General features: G+C 39.8%; 1 protein-coding gene across 2 annotated transcripts in view; it reads left to right on the top strand.

Annotated features, from left to right (window-relative positions):
• Nucleotides 1-23,990, top strand: part of LOC150000651 (protocadherin alpha-C2) — a 122,788-nt gene that overhangs the window by 11,745 nt on the left and 87,053 nt on the right. The gene's annotated exons all lie outside the window — the stretch shown is intronic.

Here is a 23,990-nt window from a genome sequence, read left to right as displayed (position 1 = left end):
GTTTTCCCCCTCTCAGACCTCTGGGCCTTTTCTGTCCAAGCCATTAGGATAGAAAAGAGAAAACAGTTTTAAAGTGAAGCCCACAGACCACCCCACTGTTCACCAACCCAGCCATTTAGTTCAGCCAAACCGTTGAGTCTCAGGAGGCAGCGCTGCAGAGAGGATTAAGTGAGGCTTATGCGTACAGACAATCACTCAGGTAATGTGATCATAGGCTTATGTCCTTTGAAAACAGAAAACACGTGTTAATTTATGTAACATAACCCACAAACAAGTCTCTAAATCTGTAAGACTGTCTTATTGGGAAGACATCCAGTTGCAAGGCACTTGAAATTCTATTTGCCTGCAACTTGAATATCTTTGATGATATCACAGACATGGTTTAATTTTCAAGTGAAACCATATTTTAAATGAGAAGAAACTTTTAAGACGGTTAGTTGCCCTATTTTATACTCTACTACTGATCATTGTGATTTTCCTTGAATAATAATTTTTCTCCCTAAGGTTACCCTCCTTGTCTTTAAAGGGACTACATTAAGTCCATTTTTAATTTATCCTGTTCGTTTGCATAAACATAACAAGAGCAGCAAATGATCACTTATGATCTTTAGTTCTGCTTTGCTGGAACTTACCCAAGGAATATTTGGGGTGACCCTCAGTCTGTTCTTCAGGGCACAGAAGCTGTGCCACATATCTGGCATTCATCCTTGCCTGTACACACCTGTTTTTTCCAAGTCTTTCTGGTTTTTCATTGTGCCTTAAGGTTCCTTCTAGCCATCTTTCAGGAAAACAACCTTCGTTCCCTCCCTGGAAAGATTGCTGTGGACCGCACAACCAACCATGGTACCAGGCCTTTTATCTCACGGGCTTTTATTACCTTTGAAAGTCATTCCCAGTTCCTCAGGGCTTTTTGGTAACAATCTGAGCCCAAGTATGTTTCCTTTAGGCTTGACATTCCAGTCAAAGACTTGGTCAAAAAAAAGAAGAAAAAAAAAGGAACCTCTATTAACAACTGATCTTATTAGTTCTATGCAAAGAAACTTATGTCATTACTTACTTGTTTAAAACGCCAAACTCTGGAGGGATCAAATAGGGAGAAAAATATACAACGTGAAGGAAAATCTTTGTCCTAATATTCACTAAACTGGCATTTCCATTCTTCATATTTTCATTTTTCCCCCACTAAAAAAATTATTTTGTTTGTTTTTCCATTACAGTTGTCTCACTTTTTTACCCCTCTTGCTTCCCTGCACCCTGTCCCTCCCTTCCTCCACATTTAGTCTCCACTCAGTTGCCCATGTCCGTGGGTCATTCATATATATATATATTTTTTTACTTGACCCTTCCCCTTCTTACACCCTTCTCTTACTCCCCCCCGCCCCCCTTGTTACTGTTAGTCTACTTCTTGTTTACATACCTCTGGTTCAATTTTGCTCATTTGTTTGTGTTGTTCATTAGTTTCCTGTAATAGGTGACAGCATAAGGTATTTTTCTTTTGTTGCCTGGCTTATTTCATTAAGCATAATTTTCTCTAGTTCCATCCATGTTGTTGCAAATGGTAGAAGTTCCTTCTTTCTTTCTGCTAAATAGAATTCCATTGTGTAAATGTACCACAGTTTTTTGATCCACTCATCTACAGATGGGCATTTAGGCTGTTTCCAGCACTTGGCTATTGTAAATAGTGCTGCTATGAACATTGGAGTGCATAGGTTCTTTTGAATTGGTGTTTCAGGATTTTTTGGATATAATCCTAGCAATGGAATTGCTGGTTCAAAAGGCAGTTCCATTTTTAGTTTTTTAAGGAAATTCCAAACTGTTTTCCACAGTGGCTGCACCAGTCTGCATTCCCACCAGCAATGCACCAGGGTTCCCGTTTCTCCGCATCCTCTCCAGCACAAGTTGTTTGTTGATTTGTTGATGATGGCCATTCTGACTGGTGTGAGGTGGTATCTCATTGTGGTTTTTATTTGCATCTCTCTGATGGCTAGTGATGTTGAGCATACTTTCATATGTCTATGGGCCCTCTGTATGTCTTCTTTGGAGAAGTGTTTGTTCAGGTCCTTTGCCCATTTTTTAATTGGGTTGTCTGTCTTCTTGGTGTTGAGTCGTATGAGTTCTTTATATATTTTGGAGATCAATCCCTTGTCTGAGATGTCATTGGCGAATATATTTTCCCATATGGTTGGTTTCCTTTGCATCTTGCTGATGTTTTCTTTAGCTGAGCAGAAACTTTTTAGTTTGATGTAGTCCCATTTGTTTATTCTTTCCTTTATTTCCCTTGCCTTAGGAGATATATCAGTGAAAATGTTGCTACGTGGGATATCTGAAATTTTCCTGCCTATTTTTTCCTCTAGGACTTTTATGGTGTCACGGCTTACATTTAAGTCTTTGATCCATTTTGAGTTTATTCTGGTGTATGGTGTGAGCTGGTGGTCTAGTTTCATTTTTTTGCATGTCCCTGTCCAGTTCTCCCAACACCATTTGTTGAAGAGGCTCTTTTCACTCCATTTGATGTTCTTTCCCCCTTTGTCAAATACTAGTTGACCATATGAACCTGGGTTTATTTCTGGGCTCTCAATTCTGTTCCATTGATCTATATGTCTGTTTTTATGCCAGTACCAGACTGTTTGATTACCGTGGCCTTGTAGTATAGTTTGATATCAGGTATTGTGATTCCTTACTGTGTTCTTCTTCCTCAAAGTTGCTGTGGTTATTCGGGCTCTTTTTTTGTTCCATATAAATTTTTGAAGTATTTGTTCTAGGTCTGTGAAATACGTTGCTGGTATTTAAATAGGATTGCATTGAATCTATAAATTGCTTTGGGTAGTATGGACATTTTAATGATGTTGATTCTTCCCATCCATGAGCATGGTATATCCTTCCATTTATTTGTATCTTCTTTAATTTCTTTCTTCAGTGTTATGTAGTTTTCTGTGTACAGGTCTTTTACCTCCTTGGTTAAGTTTATTCCTAGGTATTTTATTTTTCTTGTTGCTATGGTAAATGGGATTTTTCTTTCAGTTTCTATCTCTGAGTTTTTATTGTTGGTGTATAAAAATGCCTTCGATTTCTTTTTTTTTTTTTTACATTTTATTTTTTTTAATGTTTTTTATTGATTATATTGTTACAACAGTTCCAATTTTCTCCCCCTTGTTCCCCTCCACCCAGCACCCCCCTCCCCCAGCAATCCCCCCCAAGTCCATACCCCTGGTTCATAAAAATTAACTATCCCCCCCCCTCAAATATTAGGACCCTTTGTAATCTTGTAAAGGACAATGGGCGAAGGTCTCAAGCTCCTCTAGCTGTTTCAAGCTGGACATGGTTGTCGTCCTACCTACCCTTGGGTCCAGAAAACCCTAATAAGAGTGGGGGTGTGGAGGGGAGGGTGGCCTTCCCACATGGGGAAGGATCGTGCAGACTCCAGGTCAGTTGGCTGTCTCCGGTCAACGGCGTGCTTGGTTTAACAGGCTGGTGTCCTTGTTGTGTTCTGGGGGCAACAGATTTGGCGAAAAGGGTTGAAAGACATCATTCAATCCATAACTACTAGATGACAAAAGGCAGGGATTAATTTTTCAATGTTCCATATTAGGGAAAAAAAAAAAAAAAGCTTCTTTGTAAGAAGGTGTGCTAGGCACATCTCGCCTGTCCAAAACCCTTTTGCCCATTATACTTAGTTTGGACTGAGGTAAATAGTTTAGGTTTTCCCCCCTCTCAGACCTCTGGGCCTTTTCTGTCCAAGCCATTAGGATAGAAAAGAGAAACCCATTTTAAAGTGAAGCCCACAGACCACCCCATTCTTCCCCAACCCAGCCATTTAGTTCAGTCAAACCGTTGAGTCTCAGGAGGCAGCGCTGCAGAGAGGATTAAGTGAGGCTTATGCGTACAGATAATCACTCAGGTAATGTGATCATTGGCTTATGTCCTTTGAAAACAAAAAACACGTGTTAATTTATGTAACATAACCCGCAAACAAGTCTCTAAATCTGGAGAAGAAATTTTAAGATGGTTAGTTACCCTGTTTTATACTCTACTACTGATCATTGTGATTTTCCTTGAATAATAATTTTTCTCCCTAAGGTTACCCTCCTTGTCTTTAAAGGGACTACATTAAGTCCATTTTTAATTTATCCTGTTCGTTTGCATAAACATAACAAGAGCAGCAAATGATCACTTATGATCTTTAGTTCTGCTTTGCTGGAACTTACCCAAGGAATATTTGGGGTGACCTTCAGTCTGTTCTTCAGGGCACAGAAGCTGTGCCACATATCTGGCATTCATCCTTGCCTGTACACACCTGTTTTTTCCAAGTCTTTCTGGTCTTTCCTTGTGCCTTAAGGTTCCTTCTAGCCATCTTTCAGGAAAACAACCTTCGTTCCCTCCCTGGAAAGATTGCTGTGGACCGCACAACCAACCATGGTACCAGGCCTTTTATCTCACAGGCTTTTATTACCTTTGAAAGTCATTCCCAGTTCCTCAGGGCTTTCTGGTAACAATCTGAGCCCAAGTATGTTTCCTTTAGGCTTGACATTCCAGTCAAAGACTTGATAAAAAAAACAAAAACAAAAACAAAAAAGAACCTCTGTTGACAACTGGTCTTATGAGTTCTATGCAAAGGAACTTATGTCATTACTTACTTGTTTAGAATGCCAAACTCTGGAGGGATCAAATAGGGAGAAAAATATACAACGTGAAGGAAAATCTTTGTCCTAATATTCACTGAACTGGCATTTCCATTCTTCATATTTTCATTTTTCCCCCACTAAAAAATTTTTGTTTGTTTTTCCATTACAGTTGTCTCACTTTTTTAGCCCTCTTGTTTCCCTGCACCCTGTCCCTCCCCTCCCCCACATTTAGTCCCCACTCAGTTGCACCTGTCTGTGGGTCATTCATATATATATATATTTTTTAACTTGACCCATCCCCTTACACCTTTCTTTTCCTCCCCCCCGCCCCCCTTGTTACTGTTAGTCTACTTCTTGTTTACATACCTCTGGTTCAATTTTGCTCATTTGTTTGTGTTGTTCATTAGTTTCCTGTAATAGGTGACAGCATAAGGTATTTTTCTTTTGTTGCCTGGCTTATTTAACTAAGCATAATTTTCTCTAGTTCCATCCATGTTGTTGCAAATGGTAGAAGTTCCTTCTTTCTTTCTGCTACATAGAATTCCATTGTGTAAATGTACCACAGTTTTTTGATCCACTCATCTACAGATGGGCATTTAGGCTGTTTCCAGCACTTGGCTATTGTAAATAGTGCTGCTATGAACATTGGAGTGCATAGGTTCTTTTGAATTGGTGTTTCGGGATTTTTTGGATATAATCCTAGCAATGGAATTGCTGGTTCAAAAGGCAGTTCCATTTTTAGTTTTTTAAGGAAATTCCAAACTGTTTTCCACAGTGGCTGCACCAATCTGCATTCCCACCAGCAATGCACCAGGGTTCCCGTTTCTCCGCATCCTCTCCAGCACAAGTTGTTTGTTGATTTGTTGATGATGGCCATTCTGACTGGTGTGAGGTGGTATCTCATTGTGGTTTTTATTTGCATCTCTCTGATGGCTAGTGATGTTGAGCATACTTTCATATGTCTATGGGCCCTCTGTATGTCTTCTTTGGAGAAGTGTTTGTTCAGGTCCTTTGCCCATTTTTTAATTGGGTTGTCTGTCTTCTTGGTGTTGAGTCGTATGAGTTCTTTATATATTTTGGAGATCAATCCCTTGTCTGAGATGTCATTGGCGAATATATTTTCCCATATGGTTGGTTTCCTTTGCATCTTGCTGATGTTTTCTTTAGCTGAGCAGAAACTTTTTAGTTTGATGTAGTCCCATTTGTTTATTCTTTCCTTTATTTCCCTTGCCTTAGGAGATATATCAGTGAAAATGTTGCTACGTGGGATATCTGAAATTTTCCTGCCTATTTTTTCCTCTAGGACTTTTATGGTGTCACGGCTTACATTTAAGTCTTTGATCCATTTTGAGTTTATTCTGGTGTATGGTGTGAGCTGGTGGTCTAGTTTCATTTTTTTGCATGTCCCTGTCCAGTTCTCCCAACACCATTTGTTGAAGAGGCTCTTTTCACTCCATTTGATGTTCTTTCCCCCTTTGTCAAATATTAGTTGACCATATGAACCTGGGCTTATTTCTGGGCTCTCTATTCTGTTCCATTGATCTATATGTCTGTTTTTATGCCAGTACCAGACTGTTTTGATTACCGTGGCCTTGTAATATAGTTTGATATTGGGTATTGTGATTCCTCCTACTGTGTTCTGCCTCAAAGTTGCTGTGGCTATTCGGGCTCTTTTTTGGTTCCATATAAATTTTTGAAGTATTTGTTCTAGGTCTGTGAAATATGTTGCTGGTATTTTAATAGGGATTGCATTGAATCTATAAATTGCTTTGGGTAGTATGGACATTTTAATGATGTTGATTCTTCCCATCCATGAGCATGGTATATACACTTCCATTTATTTGTATCTTCTTTAATTTCTTTCTTCAGTGTTATGTAGTTTTCTGTGTACAGGTCTTTTACCTCTTTGGTTAAGTTTATTCCTAGGTATTTTATTTTTCTTGTTGCTATGGTAAGTGGGATTTTTCTTTCAGTTTCTATCTCTGAGTTTTTATTGTTGGTGTATAAAAATGCCTTCGATTTCTTAATATTGACTTTGTATCCTGCTATTTTGCCGAATTCACTTATTAGATTGAGTAGTTTTTTTGTGGAGTCTAAAGGATTTTCTATGTACACTATCATGTCATCTGCAAATAATGACAGTTTTACTTCCTCTTTTCCAATTTGGATGCCTTTTATTTCTCTTTCTTGTCTGATTGCTGTGGCTAGAACTTCCAAGACTATGTTGAATAGGAGTGGAGAGAGCGGACATCCTTGTCTTGTTCCTGATCTCAGGGGGAATGCTCTCAGTTTTTGCTCATTGAGTATGATGTTGGCTTCAGGTTTCTCATATATGGCCTTTATTATGTTGAGGTATGCTCCCTCTATTCCCATTTTGCTGAGAGTTTTTTTAATCATAAATGGGTGTTGTACTTTATCAAATGCTTTTTCCGCATCTATTGATATGATCATGTGGTTTTTGTCTTTCATTTTGTTTATGTGGTGTATCACGTTTATTGATTTGCGAATATTAAACCATCCTTGCATCCCTGGGATGAATCCTACTTGATCGTGGTGTATGATCTTTCTAATGTGTTGCTGGACTCAGTTTGCCAATATTTTATTGAGGATTTTAGCATCTATGTTCATCAGCGATATTGGTCTGTAGTTTTCTTTCTTTGTTGTGTCTTGACCTGGTTTTGGAATTAGGGTTATACTGGCTTCATAGAACGAGTTTGGGAGTCTTCCCTCTTCTTGTATCTTTTGGAATAGTCTGAGGAGGATAGGAGTTAGTTCTTTCCTAAATGTTTTGTAGAATTCACTTGTGAAGCCATCCGGTCCTGGGCTTTTGTGTGCTGGGAGTTTTTTGATTACTGCTTCAATTTCACTAGCTGTTATTGGTCTATTCAGACTTTCTGCTTCTTCTTGATTCAGTTTGGGAAGACTATAGTTTTCCAGGAATCTGTCCATTTCCTCTAGGTTGTCAAATTTCTTGCCATACAGTTGTTCGTAATAATTTCTTATAATTCTTCGTATTTCTGTTGTATCAGTTGTGATTTCTCCTTTTTCGTTTCTGATTTTATTTATTTGGGTCCTCTCTCTTTTTTTCTTGATGAGCCTGGCTAAAGGCTTGTCAATTTTGTTTATCTTTTCAAAGAACCAGCTCCTACTTTTGTTGATCTTTTGAATTGTTACTTTAGACTCTATGTCATTTAATTCTGCTCTGATCTTGATGATTTCCTTCCTTCTACTTGATCTGGGTTTTGCTTGTTGTTCTTCCTCTAGTTCTTGTAGCTGTAGGGTTAAATTTTTTATTAGAGATTCTTCTAGGTTTTTTAGGTAGGCTTGTATTGCTATGAACTTTCCTCTTAAGACTGCTTTCGCTGTATCCCATAGGTTTTGGGTTGTTGTGTGTTCATTATCATTGGTTTCCAGGAACTTTTTGATTTCTTCCTTGATGTCATTGTTAACCCATTCATGATTTAATAGCATGTTATTCATTCTCCATGAGTTTGAATGTTTTTGAGTTTTTTCCTTGAGGTTGATTTCCAATTTTAAGCCATTGTGATCTGAGAAGATGCTTGATATAATTCCAATTTTCTTGAATTTATTGAGGCTTGTTTTGTGTTCTACCATGTGGTCTATCTTTGAAAATGTTCCATGTACACTTGAGAAATATGTATATTTTGCTTCTTTGGGGTGAAAACTTCTATATATATCGACTAAGTCTATTTGATCTAAAGTGTTGTTCAGTGCCTCAATATCTTTGGTGTTTCTTTGCTTCGAAGATCTGTCCATTGTTGACAATGGGGTGTTAAAGTCCCCTACGATGAGTGTGTTGCTGTCTATATCTTTCTTGGAGTCTTTCAAAATTTTCCTTATATATTTGGGTGCTCCTAAGTTGGGTGCATATATATTTATAAGGGTTATATCTTCTTGATGGATTTTCCCCTTAAGTATTATGAAATGCCCTTCTTTGTCTCTTTTTATGGACTTTGCTGTGAAATCTGTTTTGTCTGATATAAGTATTGCTACCCCGGCTTTTTTTTCATGTCCATTTGCTTGAAATACTTTTTTCCATCCCTTTACTTTCAGTCTGTGTAGATCTTTTGTTCTAAGGTGTGTCTCTTGTACACAGCATATATGTGGGTCATTCTTTCTAATCCATTCAGCTACCCTATGTCTTTTATTTTTTTTTTCAGATTTAATGTGTTTTATTGATTAAAATATTACATTTGTGCCACTTTCCCTTCCCTCTGCTCCCCTCCACCCGGTGGCCCCCTCCCTCCAGTTGTCCCCCCCTTTTAGATTATGTCCATTAGTTGTGCATACAGTTCCTCCCAACCTCTCTCCGTCTATTCCATTCCCTCCTACCATGATCCCCAATTCCTATATCATCTCCCTCCCTCTCCCTACTCCCCCTCCCTGTTAACCTCCCCCCACTATGCTTCCCTTACCCACAGTTCCTTTTCCACTCTCGTTGCCTGTTTCATTTGCCTTTGTTTCATCTCCCTAGCTTCTGTTTTTTAAACCAGTCCCTTTAACTTCTCATATAACAGTGGTTTGGATCTAATGAACTCTTTCAGTTTTATTTTGTCCTGGAAACACTTTCTCTGTCCTTCTATTCTGAATGACAATTTCGCTGGATAAAGTATTCGTGGTTGTAGGTTTTGGATTTTCATTACTTTGAATATTTCTTGCCAGTCCCTTCTTGCCTGTAGGGTTTCCCTTGAGAAGTCAGCTGATAGTCTAATTGGGACCCCTTTGTACATAATTCTTTTCTTCTCTCTTGCTGCTTTTAAGATTCTCTCTTTATCTTTAATTTTTGACATTTTGATTATAATGTGTCTTGGAGTGGTTCTCCCTGGGTCCAGTCTCTTGGGAACTCTCCTTGCTTCCTGGACCTGCAAGTCTATTCCCTTCCCCAAGTCTGGGAAGTTCTCCTTTATTATATTTTCACTCAATTTTTCAAGTTCTAGTTCATCTTCCTCATTCTCTGGCAAACCAATGATTCTTATGTTGGGCCTTTTATAGCTGTCCCAGAGGTTTCTGATCCTCTCATTGTTGCTTCCCATTTCCTCTCGCTGCATTGGTTGACTGCTTGTTCCTTCTCCATATTCCAGTTTGTTGAAATGAACTCTGGATTCCTCACCATCTGTCTCGTATGTGGTTTTGTTCCTTTCGTTATGAAAGTTTTTCGCTTCTTTCATATCTTTTTCCTGCTCTTTTGTGAATTCTGTAAGCCACCTGATAACAATGGCCCAGAACTGAGCCTCTGACAGGTTTCTTATCTGTTCATCTGTCAGGTTCTCTATCTGCTGCCTGGTGAGCTGCACCACCGGGATCTCTATATTTGTCTGCCACATTTTGACAGATGCGTTTTGTTTTCATGGGCTGGCTGTCAGGGGCGGTGCCTGTGTAAGCGTCACAAATCAGCGACCTGCCCAGCCCTGTGGTGCTTTCTTTGGGGGCGGGGGTCCAAGATGGATTCACACAGTTATTCAGCTAGGAGACCGGGATCCGTCCTCCCGCCCCCCTGGGCCTCACTGTTCAAGGCGATGCTGCGGCTGCTCCCCAGCGCCGGAGTCGCGCATGCCAGGGGCTTGATTGGAGTCGCGCACGCCAGGGGCTTGATTGCCTCCGGGCTTTTTGGCCGCCCCGCCCCGCCCCTCCGCAAACAGCTTTGCCTTCTTTAACTCTTACCTGCCCAAATGGCACCGCTGGTTTATAACTTCATATGTTGGGCTTCCGTGTAGCTTTATTTTCTGGAATTTCTAGTTATCCTTTGTTTTGAAGTAGTTGTATTCCTCTCTGGTTGTAGAGGGAGACCTAGCGTGTCCGTCTAAGCCTCCATCTTGGCCGGAAGTCCCTACCCTATGTCTTTTAATTGGAGCGTTTAATCCACTTACATTTAAGGTTATTACTGATAAGTACTTATTCATTGTCCTTTTTCCCCGTTGTACTCGTGTTCTTCTCTGTCTCTCTCTGTTTCTTTATCTTCTTAGAGCAGACCCTTTAGCATCTCTTGCATTGCTGGTTTGGTGGAGATGTATTCTTTTAGTCTTCCTTTGTCTGAGAAACTCCTTGTTTTGCCTTCCATTTTGAATGAGAGCCTTGCTGGGTAGAGTATTCTTGGTTGTAGGCCTTTGTTTTTCATTGCTTGGAATATTTTTTGCCATTCCCTTCTGGCTTATAGTGTTTCTGCTGAGAAATCTGAGGATAGCCTTATTGGAGCTCCCTTGTATGTTATTAGTTGTTTCTCTCTTGCTGCTTTTAGGATTCTCTCTTTGTCTTTGAGTGTTGCCATTTTAATTATGATGTGTCTTGAGGTGGGCCTGTTGGGGTTCATCTTCATTGGGACCCTCTGTGCTTCCTGGATTTGCGTGACTCTTTCTCTCCTCATGTGAGGGAAGTTTTCTGTCATTAGTTTTTCAAAGAGGTTTTTTATCCCTTGCTCTTCTTCTTCTCCTTCTGGAATTCCTATGATATGGATATTATTACGTTTCATGTTGTCCTGCAGCTGTCTTAGAACCTCTTCAGTCTTGTTCAGTCTTTTTTCATTTTGTTGCATTGTCTGGGAGTTTTTGTGTACGTTGTCCTCCAGCTTGCTGATCCGATCTTCTGCTTCCTCTAGCCTGCTTTTAATTCCTTCTACTGTGTTCTTCAATTCAGAGATCGTATTCTTCATTTCCTCCTGGCTCTTATTGATAGCTTCCATGTCCTTTTTGATGCTGGTATAATTCTCAGTAAGTTCCTTATAGTTCTTCTGGAGTTCACTGTAGTTTTTCTGGAGTTCTTTGTAGTTTCCGCTGAACTCATTTAGCTTCTCCATAATCCATGTTTTAAATTCCGTATCTGATATTTTGCTCCCCTCTATTTCATTTAGCACTCTTTCTGGGGATTCTACCTTTCCTTTTGATGGGGGGTTGTTTCTCTGTCTCCCCATTTTTGTGATTCCTTTTGTTTGTTGGTGCTTCTTAGAATGATCTGTTCTTCCTGGATCTGCCTCTGGTAGCATCAGATCATGTACCAGACTGGCCCTAGGCAGCCTATTGGAGACTTCCAGGGATCTACTGCCTTTGTCTCTCTTCTTTAGTTGTTACTATACTCAATCTGTGGTTGGCCATCAGTCTTAAGGACCGTGGGTGTGGCAACTTAATTCCTGTATGCAGGGCTTTTATTTTCCCTTAGTATGATGCCACTTGGAGGGGAATGGTCTGTCTGCTGTACTGGGGCTGAGTTAGCACTGGCTGGTCCTGGGAGGGGGTTAGTGTAGCTTCCACTTACTCCTCCGCCCTTCTAGATCTCCGTCTGTGTTGTCCTTGATGATATTTCTTTAATCTGTCTGGTTGTATTTCAGCTACTTTTTGGTGGATCTTTTTCTCTGGTTAGTTGATTGAGAGTCACTCTGCCCACCTTGTCTTGAGATCTTTTGTGAAGGTGCTGCTAAAACATAATTACACAACCCAGGCAAGAAACCCACACCCTCCAATGTCTCCCCCAAATGCAATCCCACTATAGGCTGCAAATGAGCCCGTGTTAATATACTTGTGGAGATACTGGGACTCTTATTTCGTAGGAGAAACAGAAAGGAGTTGTTTTAAATGAAGGAAGGGTAATTTTTGAGCTGGAAGTTGATAGAGTATTAATATTAGCAATTGGGATCAAGGTTATGTAAGAGAGCAATTAACACTTACACTGTATGTTTGAAAAGGAGGGGAGGGTTACAGTGTGGAGTGAGAAAGTGGAAGTGTATAGTATTAGGATTATATAATCGGTATATACTATATGATTAGCGTGGGAGGTAGGGTAGACACAACAGACATCCAGGTAGACATGTTACAGAACCCCTGGGCTGCTCCAATTGAAAACAAACCCACGGGCTCTTTAGTTAGGGGCCCAGTTGCCCGCCGCCAAAATTATAACTCTCAATACCAGAGTTTAGTGAAAAGAAAAAGAATTGTTTATTTAACAGTTATATAGATTTAGTTATTTGCGGATTTCTGTTGTTAAGTCTTATGCTCTTTAAAACCCCACAAACACATATCCTTGCCTCCCCCCCTTCCAAACCAGGCTAGTTTTAGGGAAGTCAGAGAAACCGTTTCCCTACTTTCCAAACACAGTTCAGCTTTACCAGCAGCTGCCAATCATTCAATCTGATTGGGGAGGTCCTTTCTGTGCTGTGGTGCCCTCCAGCTCTCAATGCAGAACCGCCTGGATTCTCAGCCTCCTTGCAAACTGCCTTCTTCCTGCAAACCGCGTGGATCTTCTCTCCTTCTCAGAACTGCATGGCGAGAGCCTCTTAAAGCAGCCTGGAGACCCCTTCTCCAAGCCACATGGAGAAGGCCCCTTCACCAAGCCACGTGGAGGGAGCACACGAGAGAGCAAGAGAGCGAGAGCGAGCGCGCGAGCGTGCCAGAGAGTCAGAGCGCCAGAGCCAGAGCGCGAGTGAGAGCCCGAGTCAGAGAGCGAGAGTCTGAGCTAAAATGTCTGCAGCTGCTTATATATCCCTGACTGCGTCCTCTGACGCAGTGGGCATTGCAAACAGTTCTGACCATTCACAGACCCTTACGTAGGCTCTGTGTGCTTTCCATACCGTCCCCTGGTTCAAGACTCCTCCCATCTGCCTGAGGCTTTGGATGCATTAAAGCCATTTGCACAAGAAAGACACTAGCCACCAGCCTCAGGCATGTGGAAGCATTTGAAAAGCTGCTTACTTCTCCCCATCCCCCAGCAGCAAACTCTGGGGATTTTTGGACTCCCCTGTTTCTGTAACAGACAGACAGCCAGAAATTGAAAGAGAGGGCTGGGGAAGTTAGAAGGTAGGAAACAGATTGAGAGAGAATTTTTTAAGAATAAAAATACAGAGTAGAAAATAGCAAGACAGGAAGGGAGAGAGGAAAGAGAGAGAGAAAGTAGAGAAGAGAAGGGTAGGAGAGAGAACGAAAGAAGAAGGGGAGGTAGAAGAGAGGGGACTGAATTAAAATTCTTTTTAAAATTATATATTATAAAAAAGATTAGGAGATTAAAACATGATATAAAGTTGCAAGATAGAGAGAAAGGGTGAATATAGAGAGAGAGGAATAGGAGATAGGAAAGCAAGAGGATTTGGGAGGAAAAGAGCTCAGAGGAGGGAGGGGAATCAGGAGGAAGAGGAGATATTAGGGAGGGGAGGATTGAAATTGAAGAGTTGACAAAAGATAGGATGAAGGAGAGAAATACAAGAGGTAGAGAAAGAAGTGAGGGGATGGGGTAGAAAAAGAGAAGGGGTAAGAATGGGAGAGTAAAGGGAGAGGGGGATAGATTAGAATTATAATTGAATATTAAGAGATTAGAATATAAAGTAGAATAGGGAGAGAGAGAGAATATGTGTAGGGAGAGAAGGAAAATAAGGACAAGAGATGAAAGAAAAACAAATGTAGACTGAAGGGGGACAAAATAAAGAAAGAAATTTAATAAAGTTGAAGGTGTGTAGCACAGAGAAAGGAGAGGGTGAGAAAGGGAGAGAACTTAAAATTATAAAATTAACTGAGAATAGGATGAAGGGGAGACATGCTAAGGGGAGAGAAGGGAGGGAAGAGGAGGGGAGAAAAGGAGAGAGAATAAGAAGGGACTGACGGTAGGGGTAGTTAGAGAGAGAGTGAGAGATAAAAGAATGAGGATTTTAACTTAATTCAACTTTTATGCACAGTCTCTGAGTATTTTTGGTTTGTTTGTTTTTTGGTTTTTCCTTGCTTCCTTCCTGAGTCCGCTCCTATTCAAAATTCCATGAGTTTCAAATCTTTTCCGGTTGGTTGGCTGGCTGTGGGAGGGTTCTGCTTGATTCTGGGATTGGTAGTCTTTTTTTTGTGGGCCTACCACCGCTCTGCTGTGAGCTGCCTTTAGTTGTTCCCTCCTGAGGCAGCCTCAGCCCTCCTCAGGCGTGTCCAGCTACTCCTTCCCTATGTTGGTCCAGCCCGTGCCTGCCAGCAATCCCCGCCCTACCTCCAGTCCTGTCTCTATTCCCAGGCTACAGCTTCTGCTCTCTTCCCTGTCTATATGCCTGCGCACCCTATCTCTCTCCCTGTCTCAAGATCGTCCTTTTGTTCTGCAGAACTCTGGCACAGTCGGTCAAAGTGCCGGGCCCAGTGGCCCTTTCCTGCCCAGGGCCTCTCCCCTAGTCTGGAGCTTTGCAGTGGCTTTCCTGCGTGTGCTCTTCTCCTTGCCCCAAAACTTTCTCTATTCCGAGCTACAGCTTCCACTGGCTTCCCTGTCTATCAGCCTGTGCACTCTATCTTTCTTCCCGCCACAGCACCGTCCCTTTGTTCTGTAGGATTCTAGTGTGGTCGGTCAGTGCAGTGCTCTCCTACCCCGGAGCTCTCTGCCAGTCTGGAGCTTCGCAGCAGCCCTTCCCTGCGGCTCCTCCTCCCTGCCCTAAAACCGTCTCCCCTCCAGAACCTCCGCCTCTGCTCTCTTCCCTACTTACACACCCTGAGCATCCTATTTCCCTCCTAGCCCCAGACCGGCCTTTTGTTCTGTGGGATTCTAGCGCGACTAAAGAGCAAATACTGGTTTCAAGAACGCACTTCTCCCCCAGTCCGGAGTTCCGCAGCAGCTTTTCTGTGCTGCCGTTCTCCTTGCCCCAAAACTGCTCCTTTGTTCTGTAGGGCCCTAGCGCTAGTGCTGGGCTCGCCCGGAGTGCCGAGCTTTCGGTGGGAGGTTGCAGCTGAGGATGTTTCCCTCTAGACTCAGATCACACAGTTTCTCCCAGTCCTGATTGTTCACTGTTCTCTCCCTCCTCTGGCTTTTTTGGCCAAATCCTCTCCCTAACTCCCTACAAGAATTCACTCCCGGCTAGTGAGCTCTCTGGCTTGATACTGCAAATGCTCGGAGTCTCGGAATGACTCAGCCTGCAGTTTGTGATAACCCCTCCACCCCACTCCACGCTGCTCCCACGATCTCCTCCCCGTTCATGTTATCAGATATCCACACTCACTCAGTCACTCCTCTCCGCATTTGTTCCTGGATTCTTTCCTTAACAGGAGCGAGCTGAGAACACTGTCCCTACTCCGCGGCCATCTTACCCTCCCAAGGAGACCATTTTTCTTAATGTAGGTGTCTATTACTATAAATTTGCCTCTTAGAATTGCTTTTGCTAAATCCCACAAAGTATGTTGTGTTTTCATTTTCACTTGTTTCAAGATTTAAAAAATTTCATTTTGATGTCATTTTTGACCCACTGGTTTTTAGGAATATGCTGTTTAATTTCCACATATACGTAAAATTTCCAGGTTTTTGTCTGTTATTTATTTTTGGTTTTGTACCACTGTGGTCAGAAAAGATACTTCATATTATTTCAGTTTTAAAATTTGCAAAGACTTATTTTGTGACCTAACATGATATATCCTTGAGAATGTTCCATGTGCACTTGAGAATAATGTATATTCTGGTGCCATTAGATGGAATGTTCTAAATATATTTCTTAGTTCTATTTGACCTAAAGCATAGTTTAAATTCAATGTTTCCTTACTGATTTTTCTGTCTAAATGATCTATCCACTTACAAAAGTGAGGTATTGGAGTCTCCTACTATTATTTTAGTTAGTGTTTTCTATTACTTCCTTCAGATCCGTTAGTATTTGTTTTATGCATTATGTGCTCTGATGTTGGGTGCATATATATTTATAACTGTAATATCTTCTTGATGAATTGTACCCTTTATCATTATATAATGACCTTCTTTGTTTCTTGTTACTGTAGTTTTTACTTAAGTCCATTTTGTCTGATATAAATGTAGCTACCCCTGCTCTCTCTTTTGTTTTCCATTTGCATGGAATATGTATTTCCATCTTTTCAATTTGAGCCTATGTGTGTCCTTGAAACTGATGTAAATGTCTTGGAGGCACTGTACAGTTGCGTCTTGTTTTTTTAAAAAATCCGTTCAGCCACATTATGCCTTTTGAATGCAGAATGTAATCCATTTACATTTAAAGTAATTGTTGGTAGTTAAGTGTAGGGAACCGCTCCTCATGATTTAGGGAATTGTAGCCCTGGCCTAAGCATGAATGCTGCTGACATTCCAGCGGTGCTTGTCTTTAAATTTCAACATAAGGCTGTGTGTGGAACATAACCGAAGACCACTCAGAGGGTTGCCATGGGAATTGGATTTTAAAAATGCTTATTATGTTTATTATGCTTTAGAACTTGCTCTGCTTTCTTTATCATTAATGTAACATAAACAATCTCTAGCAAGAAATGTATGAAACCTTGCACCTAATGCCAGTGTGGCATCAAGATGTTTAATAGATCTTGACACAGACTGGTCACCGTGCCCCCTGTACTGGTACATGTAATCTGTTACTGTCAACTGTAATCCTAACACCTCCAAGTTATTGATGATTCATGAATCTTGACCTTGTATCTCTCGTGTGTATCCTCCTCAATAAAAGGCACGAGGGAAGAAGGTCTAATTGCTGTTCTCCCCTAAAGAGAGCAGCCACTTCTTTCCCCCAGGCATAATAAAATGTCCTGGGTAAAGTTTGTTCCACCGTGGTCACGAAGCCTCTGCTGGACAGAGCAACTTCCACCCAAGCCTAGGGTGTGTGAGGCACCTCCGCCTCAGGTAAGGACTTACTATTGCCATCTTACTAATTATTTTCTGGCTATTTTATTTGTTCCTTTCTTCTTTTCTTGCTATGTTCTTTTGTGAATTGATGGTTTCCCATAATGGTGTAGTGGTATACTTTATTCCCTTTTTCTTTTTCAGTCTTGGTGTATCTAATAATGTTTTGTTTTGTTTTGTTCTGTGGTTACCCTGAAACATTTTAAGTTGATAACAACTTAACTTTAATCACATACAAAGAGTCTACTCTCCTACTTCTCTATTTTATGTATTTGTTGTCACAATTTACACCTTTTATTTATTATATATTCATTAACAAATTATTGTAGCTATAACTGTTTTTAATACTTTTGCCCTTATCCCTTATACTAAAGTTAAGTGGTTATCACACCACTGTACTATATTATTAGAGTATTCTGAATCTGGCTATATAGTTACCTTTATCAATGTATTGTATATTTTCCTGTGTTTTCTTGTTCTATTTAGCATCCTTTCATTTCAACTTGAAGAACTCCTTTCAGCATTTCTCATACAGTAGATCTACTGGTGATAAACTCCCTCAGCTTTTGTTTCTTTGTGAAAGTCTTTATTTTGCCTTCATTTCTGGACAGCTTTGCAAGGTAAAGTATTTTTAGTTGGCAGGTTCTTGTTTCCCTTTCAACTTTTTGACTACATGAGCCCATTCTCTCCTGGCCTTCAATAGTTCTGCTGAAAAATTCACTGATATCCTATGGGGGGGGGTGGTTCCTTGTATAAGAATTTTTTTCTCTTATTGCTTTAAGAATTCTTTTTGACTTGGACTATAATGTTTTAATATAATTTGTCTTGAAGGCAATTGATTTGCATTGAAATTTACTTACAAAGCATAAATATTTGAACATTTGGATTACTATTTTGAATGAGTGGATTAAGTAGCTGTGAAATATTAACTCATGTTCTTTCAGGTATGATTGAAATATTACATTCAGTCTTTAACCCCCAGTAAAGAAAAACACAAATTCTTGTGTTCTATGAAGTGTTAAAATCTCATTTCAATGTCTTACTTCATTTAACTGGTGTCAGGTCTGTGATATGATATGGCAACCATGTTGTAGTCAAGAATTCAAGATTTCCATTCTGTTCTTGAGAGGAATAGTACTCAAGTGCATCCTACTTTCCCTAAAAGTTGTTTATGAATCGAAATTTATAAATTCAGAAGCAGAGCTGGAAACCTAAAGAGTTTTTTTTTTAAGTAAATAATTGTTTTTGCAATGTGTCTTATGTTTTCTAAGTATTAAGGAATATTAAATCAAAGTCCTGGCTGGGTAGCTAGGTAGCTCAGTTGATTAGAGCATTGTTCTAATACACCAAGGCTGCAGGATTGATCCCTGGTCAGGGCACATACAAGAATCAACCAATGAATACGTAAATAAGTGGAACAACAAATCAATGATATATACACACACTCTCTCTTTCTCTCTCCCCCTTTGTCTCTCTCTCTCTCTCTCAGATCAATAAATTTAAAAAAAATTAAAAAATATGAAAGTAAGTTTTATTGCTTGGACTTCTAAGACCAGGAAGTCCTTACTTATCTAGGGACCGTGTACAACCTAGCTTACAGAGGTCATATTAATTTTATCTATAAAAAATATACAGTTGTTAGAAGATGGTTTTTTGAAATAGAAAATTATAAGCATTTCACCACCATAAAATTTTATAATAATTATTATTGGATAAATAATACAAGCCATAGACAATTATATCTTTCTACTCCTGGATAGTGCATTTAACTTCCCAACCAATATGCTGTTATTACCACTTATTTTAATTCTATATGTATTTTACATCTTACTAGACTTCATAGAATAATTATACAACTCAGTATTTATTAATGAACCAATATTGATACATTGTTATTACCTAAAATCCATAACTGATTTAGATTCCCTTAGTTTTTACCTAATGTCCTTTAATTGTTCTATGATCCCATCCAGGATACCATAATACATTTAGCTGTTTTATGTCCTTAGGAGCATCTTGGCTGATGTATTTTTTTAAAGTATATTTTATTGATTATATTGTTACAATAGTTCCAATTTTTTCCCCTTTGCTACCCTTCATCCAGCACCAACCTCCCCCAACAATCGCCCCCACATCCATGCCCATGGTTCGTACATACAAGCTCTCCTGCTTCACCCTTTCATATATTCTTCTTCTTTTTTAAAATAAATAAATGATTAATTAATTATTTTAATAATAAAAAATAACAATCCCTCCCTCTCAGATATTAAGACCCTTTATAATCTTATAAGGGACAATGGGCAAAGGTCTCAAGCTCCTCTAGCTGCTTCAAGCTGGACATGATTGTCGTCCTACCTACCCTTGAGTCCAGAAATCCCTAATAAGAGTGGGGATGTGGATGGGAGGGTGGCCTTCCCACATGGGGAAGGATCGTGCAGACTCCCGGTGATGTATTTTTCATGATTAGGCTAGGATTGTGGGCTTTGGGGAGGAAAACCACAGGTTTAAAGTGCCATTTTTATCATGTCATATCATACTATCAGCATGACTTCCTGCCTTTGATGTTCACTTTGATCATTTGATTGAGGTAGTGGTTGCCAGGTTTATCCACTATAAAGTTACTCCTTTTCCCCCATTCCACACTGTGCTCTTTGGAAAGAAGTCGCTAAGCACAGCCCACACTTAGAGGTGGAATAACTACCTAAGTGCACATGCTGTTTGATTACTATAGTCTTGTAGGATAGTTTGATATCAGGTAGCATGATGCTGCCAACTTTGTTCTTCTTTCTCAGGATTGTTGTGGCTGTTTGGGGTCCTTTGAGGTTTCATAAAAATCTTTTAATTTATTTGTTATAGTTCTGTGAAGTACATCATTGGTATTTTGATAGTAATTGCATTGAATCTATAGATTGTTTTAGGTAGTATAGATATTTTAATTCTTCCTATCCATGGACATGGTCTATGCTTCCATTTATTTGCATTTTTTTCAGTGTCTAAAAATTTTCTGAGTGCAAGTCTTTTACCTCCTTGGTTAAATTTATTCTTGGATGTTTTTTAAAAATATAATTGTATATGGGATTTTTTTTTTCAGATTTAGTGTGTCTTATTGATTAAAATATTACATTTGTGCCAATTTCCCTTCCCTCTGCTCCCCTCCACCCGGTGGCCCCCCTCCTTCCAGTTGTCCCCCCCTTTTAGATTATGTCCATTAGTTGTGCATACAGTTCCTCCCAACCTCTCTCCATCTATTCCATTCCCTCCTACCATGATCCCCAATTCCTATATCATCTCCCTCCCTCTCCCCACTCCCCCTCCGTGTTAACCTCCCCCCAATATGCTTCCCGTACCCACAGTTCCTTTTCCACTCTCGTTGCCTGTTTAGTTTGGCTTTGTTTCATCTCCCTAGCTTCTGTTTTTTAAACCAGTCCCTTTAACTTCTCATATAACAGTGGTTTGGATCTAATGAACTCTTTCAGTTTTATTTTGTCCTGGAAACACTTTCTCTGTCCTTCTATTCTGAATGACAATTTCGCTGGATAGAGTATTCGTGGTTGTAGGTTTTGGATTTTCATTACTTTGGATATTTCTTGCCAGTCCCTTCTTGCCTGTAGGGTCTCCCTTGAGAAGTTAGCTGATAGTCTAATTGGGACCCCTTTGTACATAATTCTTTTCTTCTCTCTTGCTGCTTTTAAGATTCTCTCTTTATCTTTAATTTTTGACATTTTGATTATAATGTGTCTTGGAGTGGTTCTCCCTGGGTCCAGTCTCTTGGGAACTCTCCTTGCTTCCTGGACCTGCAAGTCTATTCCCTTCCCCAAGTCTGGGAAGTTCTCCTTTATTATATTTTCACTCAATTTTTCAAGTTCTAGTTCATCTTCCTCACTCTCTGGCAAACCAATGATTCTTATGTTGGGCCTTTTATAGCTGTCCCAGAGGTTTCTGATCCTCTCATTGTTGCTTCCCATTTCCTCTCTCTGCATTGGTTGACTGCTTGTTCCTTCTCCATATTCCAGTTTGTTGAAATGAACTCTGGATTTTTTTTCCTCACCATCTGTCTCGTATGTGGTTTTGTTCCTTTCGTTATGAAAGTTTTTCACTTCTTTCTTATCTTTTTCCTGCTCTTTTGTGAATTCTGTAAGCCACCTGATAACAATGGCCCAGAACTGAGCCTCTGACAGGTTTCTTATCTGTTCATCTGTCAGGTTCTCTATCTGTTGCCTGGTGAGCTGTGCTACCGGGATTTCTATAGTTGTCTGCCTCATTTTGACAGATGCGTTTTGTTTTCTTGGGCCGGCTGTAGGGGGCAGTGTCTGTGTACGCGTCACAATTCAGCGACCGGCGCCTGTCCGCGACCTATTTCGCAGCCCTGTGGCGCTTTCTTTGGGGGCCGGGGTCCAAGATGGATTCACACAGTTATTCAGCTAGGAGACCGGGATCCGTCCTCCCGCCCCCCGGGGCCTCACTGTTCAAGGCGATGCGGCGGCCGCTCTCCCCAGCGCCGGAGTCGCGCACCGCCAGGGGCTTGACTGCAGCCGGAATTTTTCGCTGCCCCGCGGCTGTCTCAGGTGTGACCGCAAACAGCACTGCCCTCTTTAACTCTTACCTGCCCAAATGGCACCACTGGTTTATAACTTCATATGTTGGGCTTCCGTGTAGTTTTATTTTCTGGAATTTCTAGTTATCCTTTGTTTTGAAGTAGTTGTATTCCTCTCTAGTTGTAGAGGGAGACCTAGCATGTCCGTCTAAGCCTCCATCTTGGCCGGAAGTCCGGGATTTTTTTTTAAGTTTTTTTTTTCTGATAGTTTATCACTGGTGTATAAAAATGCAACCAATTTCTGAATGTTTATTTTGTATCATGGTACTTTACTGAATTCATTTATCAGTTTTAGGAACTTTCTGGTGGAATCTTCAGGATTCTCTATAGACATATCATGTTGTCTGCATATAATGACAATTTTACTTCTTCCTTTCCATTTTGGATGCTTTTTATTTTTTTATCTTGTCTGATTGCTGTGGCTAGAACTTCCAGTACTATGTTAAATAAGGGTGATAAAAGTGGACATCTCTGCCTTTTTCCTGATCTTAAGGGAAATGCTTTTAGTTTCCCCCCTTTTGAGAATGATTATTTGTCATATGTGGCCCTTATCATGCTGAAATGTGTTCCTCCACTCCCATTTTGCTCAGAGTTTCTTAAATCATAAATTGGTGCTGGATTCTGTCAAAATATTTTTCTGCAGCTATTGATATGATCATATGATTTTTATCTTACGTGGTATATCTCATTAATTGATTGTGGATGTTGTACCAACCTTGAATTAGTTCCAGTAATAAACCCCACTTGATCACAGTGTATGATCTTTTTAATGTATTGCTGAATTTGGTTTGTTAATATTTTGTTGAGGATTTTTGCATCTATTTTCATTGGGGATATTGGCCTATAATTTTCTTTCTTTGTAATGTCTTTAACTGGTTTTGGCATTAGAATAATCTTGACCTTGTAAAATGAGCTTGAGAGTCTTCCCTCCTCTTGAATTCTTTGTGGAACTTTTGAGGAGGATAGGTGTTTGTTCTTTGGATGCTTGGTAAAATTCACCTGTGAAACCATGTGACCTAGGACTGTTTTTTCTTTTTATTATATTTATTGGGGTGGCATTGGTTAATAAGATTATATAGCTTTCAAGTTTACCTTTCTATGATACGTGATCTTCAAATTGCTTTGTGTGCCCGCCACACAAAGTCAAATCATCTTCTATCACCATATGTTTGACCCCCTTTACCCTTTAATACCCTCTTATCATTCTTCCCTCTAATAACCACATACTGTTTTCTGTGTCTTTGAATTTCTGTTTATTTGTTTTCCTTGTTTGTTCATTTGTTGCTTTCAGTTTTATATTCCACATATGAGTAAAATCATGTGGTTCTTAACTTTTTCTGTCTGAATTATTTTGCTTAGCATGATATTCTCAAGGTTCATCCATGTTTTTGCAAATGGCAGTATTTCATTTTTTCTTATGGCTGAATAGTATTCCATTAAATATGTACCATAGGGCTTTTATTTGTTTGGATTTCTTTGATTACTGCTTTGATTTTGTTAGTTGTAATTGGTCTGTTTAGATTTTTCTTCTTGATTCAGTTTTGGAAGATTGTATGTTTCTGGGAACTTATACATTTCTTCCAGATTGTCCAATTTGTTGGCATATAATTGTTCATAATATTTTCTTATAATCCTTTGTATTTCTGTGGTGTTTGTGTTACTGCTCTTTCATTTATTATTGGGGCCCTCTCTCTTTCTTTTTCTTGATGAGTCTGGTTAAAGTTTATCAATCTTGTTTATCTTTTCAAAGAACCAGCTCTTGGTTTCATTGGTCCTTTGTATTTTTAAAGATTCTATTTAGTTTATTTCCACTCTGATCTTTATTTCTTTCCTTCCACTACTTTGGGTTTTGTTTGTTGTTATTATTCTCATTCCTTTAGGTACAAAGTTTCTTGTTTCTTGAGGTGGCTTGTAATGCTATGAATGTTCCTCCTAGGATTGCTTTCACTGTTTTTCATAGGTTTGGGGTTGTTGTGTTTTCATTTTCATTTGTCTCAAGGTATCTTTTGATTTCTTTTTAAAAAATTTATTTATTGTTTTTTTATTATAGTTGTCCCACTTTTTCCCCCATTGCTCCCTCCCACCCCACCCACCTCTTTTCTCACAGTCAATCCCCACCACGGTGTCCATGTCCATGGGTCATTTATACTAATTCCTTGATTATACCCTTCATCTTCTTTTCCCCCTTTTTCCTC

Source organism: Furipterus horrens, unplaced genomic scaffold, assembly GCF_987537825.1.
Source record: "Furipterus horrens unplaced genomic scaffold, mFurHor1.1.pri manual_scaffold_10, whole genome shotgun sequence".
Taxonomy (NCBI): Eukaryota; Metazoa; Chordata; class Mammalia; order Chiroptera; family Furipteridae; genus Furipterus; species Furipterus horrens.
The sequence above is the reverse complement of the archived record's forward strand: the minus strand, read 5'-3'. Positions and strand labels throughout refer to the sequence as shown.